Source organism: Aplidium turbinatum, chromosome 1 (assembly GCF_918807975.1).
Source record: "Aplidium turbinatum chromosome 1, kaAplTurb1.1, whole genome shotgun sequence".
NCBI lineage: Eukaryota > Metazoa > Chordata > Ascidiacea > Aplousobranchia > Polyclinidae > Aplidium > Aplidium turbinatum.
The window spans coordinates 62,188,560-62,199,382 of NC_137472.1; the positions used below are offsets into that span (position 1 = coordinate 62,188,560).

At 38.2% G+C, this 10,823-nt stretch overlaps 1 pseudogene across 1 annotated transcript in view; it reads right to left on the reverse strand.

The window, feature by feature from the left end:
* Positions 1 to 7,672, reverse strand: part of LOC145773936 (uncharacterized) — a 32,062-nt pseudogene extending 24,390 nt beyond the window's left edge. The window contains exons 1-10 of the transcript XR_014290011.1: positions 7,584 to 7,672; positions 7,351 to 7,456; positions 6,695 to 6,800; positions 6,145 to 6,260; positions 5,071 to 5,203; positions 4,520 to 4,701; positions 2,567 to 2,711; positions 1,887 to 2,021; positions 1,204 to 1,320; positions 630 to 797 (exon numbers count right to left, since the gene is read on the reverse strand). The product of XR_014290011.1 is annotated as an uncharacterized LOC145773936 (transcript). The remainder of the gene's footprint in view (positions 1 to 629; positions 798 to 1,203; positions 1,321 to 1,886; positions 2,022 to 2,566; positions 2,712 to 4,519; positions 4,702 to 5,070; positions 5,204 to 6,144; positions 6,261 to 6,694; positions 6,801 to 7,350; positions 7,457 to 7,583) is intronic.
* Between the last annotated feature and the right edge of the window lie 3,151 nt (positions 7,673 to 10,823).

Here is a 10,823-nt window from a genome sequence, read left to right on the forward strand (position 1 = left end):
AAAAAGTCGGACTGAAGGAGGAAGATGCAAGGGACAGGGTGAAATGGAGAAAAGGGATTAAAACAATTGCTGCGCGGAAACAATCGGCCACCCCCACTAGTGGGGAACAAACCGACGATGGATTATGATGATGATGATGATGACATTTCGCAATTTCCATCATTTCTGTAGACCCACTGTTTGTCTGAAATCTATTTCATGTTGTCAATAATTCTAAGCAAATCATGCATCTGGTTAATAAGGTGATAGATAAGTTCTTTTATTATTCATGATTTATATCCATCGATGGTAACAAGAATTTTAAAAACTAAATTATGGGTTTGTTGTAAGTCTTGTAAACTTAGCCGAAACGTTGTTGTTGTCGCAACCAGGCTTACACCTGGTGGTTAAAGATTTCAATTTTAAGTGAACGGGAAGGCAAGGAAGCCAATCTTCGTATCCACCTTCAAGCGTGCCTTTAAGTGTCCTGCACACAGCACCATGCTCTTTGGAGGTGTCGAACCAGTGCCCTTTTGAGTGTCGTTTCAGGCCTCTCACCACTTGGCCATGCAGCCCAAACGACGCAAAGTAATGGAAGTGGGAAAGCGTTGGGAATTCTTGATGACTTGTTTCATTTGTGGAACACCAACCTGTTTCAATTCTTGATTGATTTCCTTGATCGAATTGAGGGTTTTCTCCAACTCACTGTTGTACTTTAGCGCCCTCTCCCGGTCACTTTGCAACTCCATGTGACTTCTTCTTAATTCTATCAAATCACTTCCTTGCTTTTTCATCTTATCTCGGCACATGGCGAACTCCTGGTAAGAAATGAACAAAATATTATTTAGCTCTTGTGTGATAGAGCAAGGTTCTTTTCTGTTTCTTTCTACTGGATAACTTATTCATTTGGAAACAGGATAAACATCTCAACAGTTGAACTTTGTCTTCAAAGTGCTTCTTTAAATACCTGAAACAATCTTTTTATGAAGCCCTGAATATTTCAAACGAAATCAAGCATTACAGTAGATAGCTAAACTGAAGTTTTACGAACAGCAGCGTCAGAAAATACACTAAAAATTTCAAGGAGTCATAAAAGTTTTCTTTATTAGCACAAAAATTATTTTAAATTGCATCTATTCAGAATGGCTTGGATTTCAATAGCTTGTGTAGGAACTTGCAAAAAATGGCACTAAAGTTAGTGAGAGTAAGAATCGAACCACCGACCTCTTTCTGATGTCCATACTTGTGGTTGGTTTGATCCAATTGTTCCGACACCGCCTCAAGGTCCGACTGGCATCTGCTCAACCTCTGTCCAAGTTTCATGTTCCGGTTTATTAGAGCCTGGTTAAGTAATATTTTACGAAAGTTATTTGGTTGCAAAACCCTGTGACATTTCATCCAAACAACTTACGTCTTACATTAAAACATTGACATGAATAATTAAAAAAAAATAGGTTTAAGTTCTCTCAAGATTACAGATATCAAGAACTTTACACTTTTTTTTAACTGTAACCTTTTTGGATTAAAACGCATTTGCTTTTGAAGTAGCCATGTTTACTTTGAGATTTTAAGATCAGTGTTATAGACTAAGATTAGTCTACTAGGCTTATAGACGCGTTTAGCTCACCGACATTCAAATCGATTTGCAACCAACAGTTGGAAAGAACATTTCCAAAAAAATGAACAGAAAATAGGCAACAATTTCCTCACATGGAAAGCATCGAGAACCACTGTTCACTGGTGAACGACTTACGAATTCTACCAAAACTTTAAAGCCATGTAGGTGACAATCAATGGTTGAACACCTATTCGGTGTTCTTAGCACTATTATGATCACATCCTTTTATGATAAGATAGAAATTATAAAAAAAAAATCTTTAATCTTTGATGAAAACACTTAGGCCTACTTGTTGTGTCTTTTGGTTCTTCTCCAACTCCGAGAAGGCATGATTCTTTTCCTTTTCCAACAGTTCCCCTCGTTACCTAGCAACTTTCAACCTCTCTTTGGTCGTGTTCAGTTCAGAACTCGTCGCAGATTGAGTCTATAATGTTGAATAACTCAATACACGTTTGTTGATGCGTATGCAAATTGCGAAGTCAATAGGTAATAATAAGAAATGAAACAACATTGTAAACTCTGCTGTTAAAAATAATTAACCTCAACATTGACAACGGTATGTTTGAAGAAATACACGAAGATTGATCGATTGAATCTTTATCCTCGGACTGGGAAAGCTTCTTGCAGAGCTTAATCATGGCAGCTTCTCATACTTATTGAGGCTTTGAATCACTCACGCAGGCCCGGTCACCGAGATTTACAGAGTGAAGTTTCCGATTGATGAAGTCTTGTTGCCGGGAATTATTCCACGCATTAGGTGCCGCTGAATGGAGAGCAGTCCTTAACCTGCGTTGCTCCAGTGCACACCCTGAGAGTCGAACCAGTGCTTCTTCGTATCAGAAGTCACGAAGGTAGGGTTCCTTGCTTTCCCATCCACTTAATCTAAATCTCAATCACAGAGCATAAATCTACTGTAGATACGACTAAAGCAAAACAACTGTACAGTATATATTGAAAATAATTGCCAACCTCTGTAATATCTTTTACTGGTTTTTTGAAATCTGCAATTGATTTGTGCAAATGTTCAAGAGTGACGTGGTGCTGTTGTTTGTCTGCCAGCATCAGCTCAAGTTGGCAACGAAGCCGGTTCGATTCCCGACTCAGTTCGTCTATTCTGTAAATAAAAATTGAACCACTTATCGTCGCTGTATCAAGTTTAGAGCTCAAATTGTAGAACTTATGCCTTCATGTAAGCTTTGAGAGCGATATAGCAACAGCCCTCAGCAAATGAATGGTTGGTACATTTTAAAAAAGTGACGTTTTTTTGTAGCATTAGAAGCTTTTGTGACTGGTAAAGGAACACGAGAGGGTATACTTAATTTCAGAACGATTTGTGAGAGTTACAATGCAGTAAATAAAGATGTATATACATGTTTTATTGATTATGAGAAAGCATTTGATAGAGTTAACCATGAGAAACTGATTCACTGTTTGGCCAATATTGGTATGAATGGCAAAGACTTACGTTATATTTTCAATTTATACTGGAATCAAAAAGCATTCATTCGCATGGAAAAAGATTTGTCTAAAGGAATTGATAGCAAGCGTGGAGTACGCCAAGGATGTGTACTCTCTCCATGTCTTCTTAATTTGTATACAGAAATGATTTTTCGACGCATTGATGATATAACAGAGGTAAATGTTGGCGGATTGAACATAACAAATTTACGCTATGCTGATGATACTGTTCTTTTGGCTGAATCACAAGAAGATCTTCAAGAAATATTGGACAATGTTAACTCAATTGGAAAAGAATATAATATGAAAATTAATGCTAAAAAGACTAAATCAATGATAATCTCAAAATCACCAGACACTCCAGTACTCCAAATTATATTTGACAATCAAAATAGACAAAAAGTTAAATATTTTTCTTATCTTGGACATTTAATAACTGAAGATGGGAGGTGTGAACATAAAATTCTAAGACGGATAGATATTGCAAGAACTATATTTGGAAAAATGAAAAATGTTTTAATCAATCAAAGTTTAAATTTATCAATTCGTCAACGAATATTAAAATGCTATGTCTGGTCAACCCTTTTATACAACTCTGAAACTTGGACAGTGTCACAAAAAATGGAAAAACGGATCGATGCCTTCGAGCTCTGGTCATACAGGCAAATGTTAAAAATTTCATGGAAACAAAAGATCACTAACGATGAAGTATTATCCAAATTTAATTCTAGCAAAATTCTATTACAAATAGTCAAAAGAAGAAAATTAAAGTATTTTGGACACACAATAAGGCAAAACTCGTTACAAAGATCATTAATAGAAGGGAAGATAAACGGTAAAAGAAACAAAGGTAGACCAAGAATGATTTGGACATCAAACATCACTAAATGGACAAAATTAAGTTATGAAAATGCAGTACGAACAGCTCATGGTCGAGAACAATGGCGCATTGTATCCAACCCTCAATACGAGGAAGGAACATAATGATGATGATGAGAAGCTTTTTCAAATCCAGTAAATCAGCGTCATATTGGTATAAGCAGTGTAAGTCTAAGCAGCAAGAACATAATTTATTTGCAAAAAGGTTTGGTCTACTGGAACAGTTGCTTAACAACTGTTTTGTGTATTCTATATATTTTTGTATAATACAAATCAACGCTTCATGTTGAGTTTGGAAAGTAATGCACGAGGCACATCTTGTAAAGGCGAAATATTTGTAATAGCTTCATGTTGATAAACTTTGGTAAATGTTTCGCTTTAGTGTACCGCAGACATACAAAATAAAGTAACTTTAATGAGTTTACCAGGTTTTATTTTAAATGCCCAAAGAAATTGCAACACAATTAAAATTTAATTATGTTGTATTTTTTTTTACGTTACTATAAAATACCTGCATGTTAAACCTTACATTTCTGTCTTCCATTAACACCACGACCAAGCTGATGCAGTTAGTTTAAAGTTTACTTTCGCCGCTGAGTTTCTTTTTCTTCCGCGTCATGCTTGGACTTTGCCAGGAAACTTTCTCTTTCTTTCTGGAGGAATTGCGTCTTAGTTTCAAGCTCTTGTTGGACTTGTTGCAGCAGCCTGATGGTGGCTTTGCACTCGTTCACATCCATTTCTCCATCTCGGAGTCTTTCGTTCTGAATCTGAACTCCACAACATCAGGTTAACTTTAAGTTTTCATTCCGAGGTTTAAATGGTTTACGATAATGCATGAGGTCAGAAGTCAGTTGAAAGATCGCAAAAACTAAAAGTTTCCTGTTTGCATAACTCAATAGAACAAGTATAAATCGAAAAAACAATCAAAGCGGTGTTAAAATCGATTCAAGGACTTGTATTATTATTTCATCATGAAATCAATCAATTGCTGTAAACTTGTGATCTAATAAGGTTCATTATTGTGTTTGCAATGGCAACAATTGTGTGGTTTTGATTTTGAAACAAATGGTGTTTCATTTTTTTCTCCATCAAAACATTTCAATCAAACACAAACAGGATTGTTCTCCAATAATTACCTCTATTGTCTGTTGAGCGTCAGCCAACTTTTTCAAGAGCAATTCCCTTCTGGACTCACTGTCGTCCAAAGCGTCTTGAAAGTTGTTCCTCTCTAGCTCCACCACGCGGGATGGTTGCCACAAAGATGGCGATCTGAGTTCAACGAAGCGCAATTAGAATGATGTTCCTTAGTGCGTGACACGATGCTTTGTTTGTAACAAAATATTTAGAAGTTTATTGATTACTTTCAACACGCGAGACGCAAGATGGCCAAAATCCAAAAAGGCCAAAAATTCAAAGTTGAGGAAATATTTAAGTTTTAGGAAATTGTATCAGAAATCAAACCTTGCAAGGAAAATCTGCAAAACCGCATGGGTTTCCCGATCAAATTGCGGAAAATCTTGGGACGAGAAAGAGTTAAAACTAATTCAACGTCAAAATTATTGTTGGTTTTGGTATTCGCCTCATGCCTTGCAGTGGTATATTTGAATCAAGATGAAGGATGCCAGCGTCTACGCCCACTTTCAAATATAGCCACGCCCACTTTCAAATGTGTTACGCTTGTAGGTGCTGCAGAATAGCTGCAGAAACCCACAAACGTAAAGGAATTGAAAAGAGGTCTTTACACGAGTAGAGCTTTGTGTACAGTGACAAATCACTGTGTAGTGGTTACCAAGTCCTGCTGCAATAATTACGAACTACTCAGAGCTACAGGGCGGCACGACGTAATCAAGCGCATGCGACTCGGTGCAATGCATTAGCAATAAGGCAATAATCATAACGCGAAACTAACGTTACTGAACTGTATCAAAATGTAGCCACTTCCGCTTTCAAACGAGGACGCTGTTTAAAACCTATGAGGTTATTACGTGCGCCCCCATTAACTGGTCAAGCCGTCTACCAGTAATTACAGAGTCAGTTTCATGGTAAACAAACCAAACAATATAAAGTCCAAGCTTAACTAAAATTTCAATCAAAATTATTTCATTAAAAAATGAATTAAATGCATCGTTTTTGGCAGTTTTCATAAATGTTTTACTTCCCATGGTTGCCACATGAGAAATTATCGTTTCATCCTGGCGACATGTACTTACCTTCTGAATCTGATTGGGGAAGGAGATCGGGAACGAATGGGAGACGGCGAACGGCGCGCTCTGATTGGTCCGCTGTAGATGCTTCCATGATCAGCAGACCGTGACCATCGATCACTCTAGTTGGATTTAAAGAAAATAACTGTATTTGTTAAAAAAAATTTAGGTTCACAAGTATCCGTTTAAATCGTACAAATGATGATATATAGGTAGCCTACATACCAGTACCACGTACTTAAATGCACCATGGGTATCTGGTCAAGATAGAAAGAGACTACTGAAGTATACTGCAGTAAAGAAGGTAACGATCTACACACCACAAAAACGTATGTTAAAAGCCAAAAAAATAACAAGATTTCTGACTTGTAGATACATTTCCAACAAACGACAGTCTGTTTAAAACGCTTTAGAAGTGAAATTGTAACAATTCTTGAATTGTAATAACACGGCAATCGCTTACAAGCACTAATGTTATCCTTCATTGGCATGTTAGTTCCTGACGAGGAACAAGTACTACAAGATGAATATCAGAACGAAGATTGCAATTACAAACCTTCAAGTAGGATTGCTGTCTGTACGTGTCGTCAAGCACTTGCATCGCTCTCCTAACGGCTGCCGATGGTGTTGAAGCACGACTACGAGAGGGCGCTATGACATCTCTGTCATGGAAAAATGTTAAAAAATAGAAGTGAAAAGTCTTTGGAATCAAATCAAAGTTCTCAGTTCACACAAAATACTTAAACCATTTAACAGTAAACCACGTAAAACGAAAAAGTAGAGAATTAACATAAACTTGAAAGTGAGGCTGAAGATGAGACAAATTGCATAACCAGTGAAGCATGACCGATGCCACGAGTCTGCGTGTTGTGGTCAATGGCTTGCCAATAAGTTGCCTTATCAACATTCTAAACTATAAGTTAGGTTGCTCTGTGCTGTGTTCGCATGACAAAAAAACTTACCTCACCTTGAAGAGAAACATAATGGTAGTTTTGAAAGACGTCAACACCTACGTCATCACCTATTGGTAGCTTTGAATTGTTGAAATCAACCCAATTCAGAAGCAAACCACACGTATAGACAATAAAAATACTATTGTTTGAACTGAACCTGCATTGTCTTCCTGCACAATTATGTAGCGATGCGTCTCGATTAGGTTCGACAATCCAACCGAGATTACACCACGAGAAAGCATTACATCCTTTCACCCACCTTGGTTCGTTATATTCACTCGTATCCAAGTAGGAGTCAGCTCTCGATCTTGTACGGCCACGAGAGGGCGGTCGTAAGCGATAACCCCGAAGAGATGAGCTCATACCTGGAAGTAGACACTTGTTCATTGCACTCGTCGTGCCTAAGTTAGAGCAGTGCGGATAAAATTGTTTGTGCAAAAGCTATTCTACATCGTTGAGCTCACATTTCATACTAGCTGTGCCCCAACTCACAGCCACATGATATAATAAAGCTCGCGATGTCTTTGCCACCCAACATGTCCCAGCGCCACTGATGATCCCATCACAAGGCTATACATCACTTCCACGAAATACTGTAATAATGTTATTGCAACTACTTACGACACTCCAACAGCTTTGATAGAGAGGGTTGGCATCTTATATGCGGGTCTGCTATTATTCGGTGAGTTCCTAACCTCTCACCCCTAACCCTAAAACGGCATTGATAATTAGGCTACGGTACCCAATAATTTAAAAAAAAAATTGAAAAATCACCAAATAGGGATCGGACTCACCGAATCGGACTCACCGAATCAGACTCACCGAAACGGGCGCTTATATGCAACTCCATTGACAAAACCAAGAAACCAAAGCCTCTGATGTTCGAATAAGTTCAAAGCAATGTGCATGTGTTAGGCAAAGCTATATTTACATTTCTAAAAGCTGTTTTGTTTCCCCGTGAGGACACTTTTATCATAGGTATAATATGCTTGAAATGCAATACCCGCTGGGTATTACTGAGCGGGTCTGCTACTATTCGGTGAGTCCGATTCGGTTAGTTCGATTCGGTGAGTTCCTAACCCCTAACCCTTAACCTTAACTCCTAACCCTAAAACGGCAATGATAATTAGGCTACGGTACCCGATAATTTAAAAAAAAAATCAAAAAATTACCTAATAGGGAATCGGACTCACCGAAACGGGCCATTCCAGAAAAACGAAGTAATTGCTATTTGAATTTAGTATCGTTGGACAATGAAGGGATAACATGCCGTTTGCGCAATGCTTCAATCTCAACAAAGATAGAAGTGCTATGGATTGCCGCAATGCTTTCTAAAAATAATCACTTTAATCTTTTGAATTACCTCATAGGTCTACTGAGGCTACTTTATTAGCCTATTTCATGTTACTACAAAATATTAAAAGAGCAGCATATTATAGGGTGCTGCAAAAGAGCAAAACAGCATATTATAGGTACAAATAGAGCTCGACCGATATCACTTTTTCAGGCCGATACCGATACCGATATTTATGAAATTTTTAGGCCGATACCGATATATATCGGCCGATATATATCAATTACGAAAAATTTGTTACCAACAAGGTTATTAAGCAACAAACCAGTCCAAGAAAGTTTATGCATTGGTTGCTGTCATAGGCGCCGAGTTTTCAAAATAGCTGGGCGGGCGAACACATACTGTCACGTCACGTCGTGATCACCAATAATAATGTAGAATTCCACTGTTGTTTTCCTACCACCAAGGTCCAAGATCTAGGCTTCCTAGTTCCTACTACTATAAATTGCAAATATCTAGCGATAAACTGCGCTATTGAACCGAGCTTACATTGAATCTACAATTAGAACACTTATATAACGAAGGAGCTGAATTGCAACTAATGAGTGACAACCAACGGTTTCATCCGGCCAAACCAACACGTGTGCACTGTTCAGTAGTGCACAGACAGTTTAATATCAGTGACGTAACAGACGCAACTGTGATGGTTGAGACGACAACATAGAGCATTTTAGCAGCAGAGTTAATTGATGACGTCGTTTGAGAGAAAATTACTCCTTTGAAGAACAATGCTACAGTTTTTGCACCGATTTAACATCTGGCGATGTTAAAACGATGTAACAGCAGTGGAAATTGCGGTCAGACTTTTGCTGCGAATGAAGTTCCTCACAGGTTTGCGCAATTTACTTGATTTATAGCACTGGGCTTACGAGTGGCAGAGTGGAGACAAACGACGCGGCTGGACACTTTTGCTCGTTTAACGGCGAATCAACGTTGTTTAACGTTGCATGAATGTAACATGGCAATAATTGACGAAAACTAATCGCTTAATTAGTAGGTCTAGTAGGGCCTATCATATGGCGACAAAACCTTGCGAATAAGGTAAGTAGGCTAGTATTAGAAGGTGGCAGATGGTTACAGAAATTTTTGGACTTAAAATTGAATTAATTTTTTTTTTTAATTCCTGAAATGTCCGGCGGGCGCGGCTCACCCGCCCGGGACTCGGCGCAGGTGGTTGCTTGCTTAATTACGCCGCATAACTTCCACCGAAAGAGGTCGTGTGGCTTCTTGCGTCACAATGCTCTGGGCACGAATCGGAAAACTTCTATAATGAGTAATGACGCTACTATTTTCTTATTTTCTTCTGTGCAAAGTTTCACTAGGCTTTTTTCATTGGGTTTATTTTTGCAACTTCTACAATGACGCTACTATTTTCTTCTGTGCAAAGTTTCACCAGAATTTTTTCTTTATTTTTGCAACTTCTACAATGATGCTACTATCTTCTGTGCAAAGTTTCACTAGGATTTTTTCTTTGGGTTTATTTTTGCGTGTCATGTGAACAAAAGTTAATTTTTCCTGGACCTTTTCTTTCTTACTGTCATACCAAAACTTGACAAATTTTGCTGCATCTTGCTGCGATAGTCTACTCGTATGATCTCATTTTGTAACGAATTTTGCCTTATCAATATCACTCGGAGATCAAAGCCAGACATTGTGACGTAAGACTTGAAATAAGCTGTGCGTGGTTAGTGTAGATCAGGGGTCACCAACCTTTTTTGCATACGGGCCATTTTGGCACTAAGGAGAGCTGTGGCGGGCCGCACTAATAAAATGTTACGTAGGTTGACTCTCATGCTAGAAAAGAACGCATTTCGTACCCAGTATCCAGCGTTACATGTTGTTCATATTTATGTTAGAATACCGCAGCAACAAAATTAATCGAACAACGCTACTGCCAGGCCAAGCTCCTTTTACAACACTTTTGACTTTTTTAACAATGCCTAATAAACGATGCCACTTGCTTTGCGCACTTATAGCGAGGCGAGCGGTTTCATCAGAATATTCATCGCCAAGCAAGAGTGGTGTTGTCACTTCGCTTCACAAAAGATATCTTGCAATTAACAATTTCAGTAAACAAAGAAATGTTTGACACATCGCATTACAGGCAGCAATAGTGACCTGCAAACATATCAGCGAAAAATGGGCTCCAATAATAGGGAAAAAGAAACCAAGCACCATAAAACAAACGCTTGTGGAAATCACCGAAAAATCGTAATTCTATCGTAATTCATGAACAGTCTTCCCTCTAAAAAAGCAATGAGTTGGTTTTTCATCCTTTTTGTGAGAGTCTATAAAACCGTCTTTCTTTTATTATAGACAACTGTCACTTGCGGTGCTTATCAGCGTGGCAAGAATTTGTTGATTAACAACATTTTGCA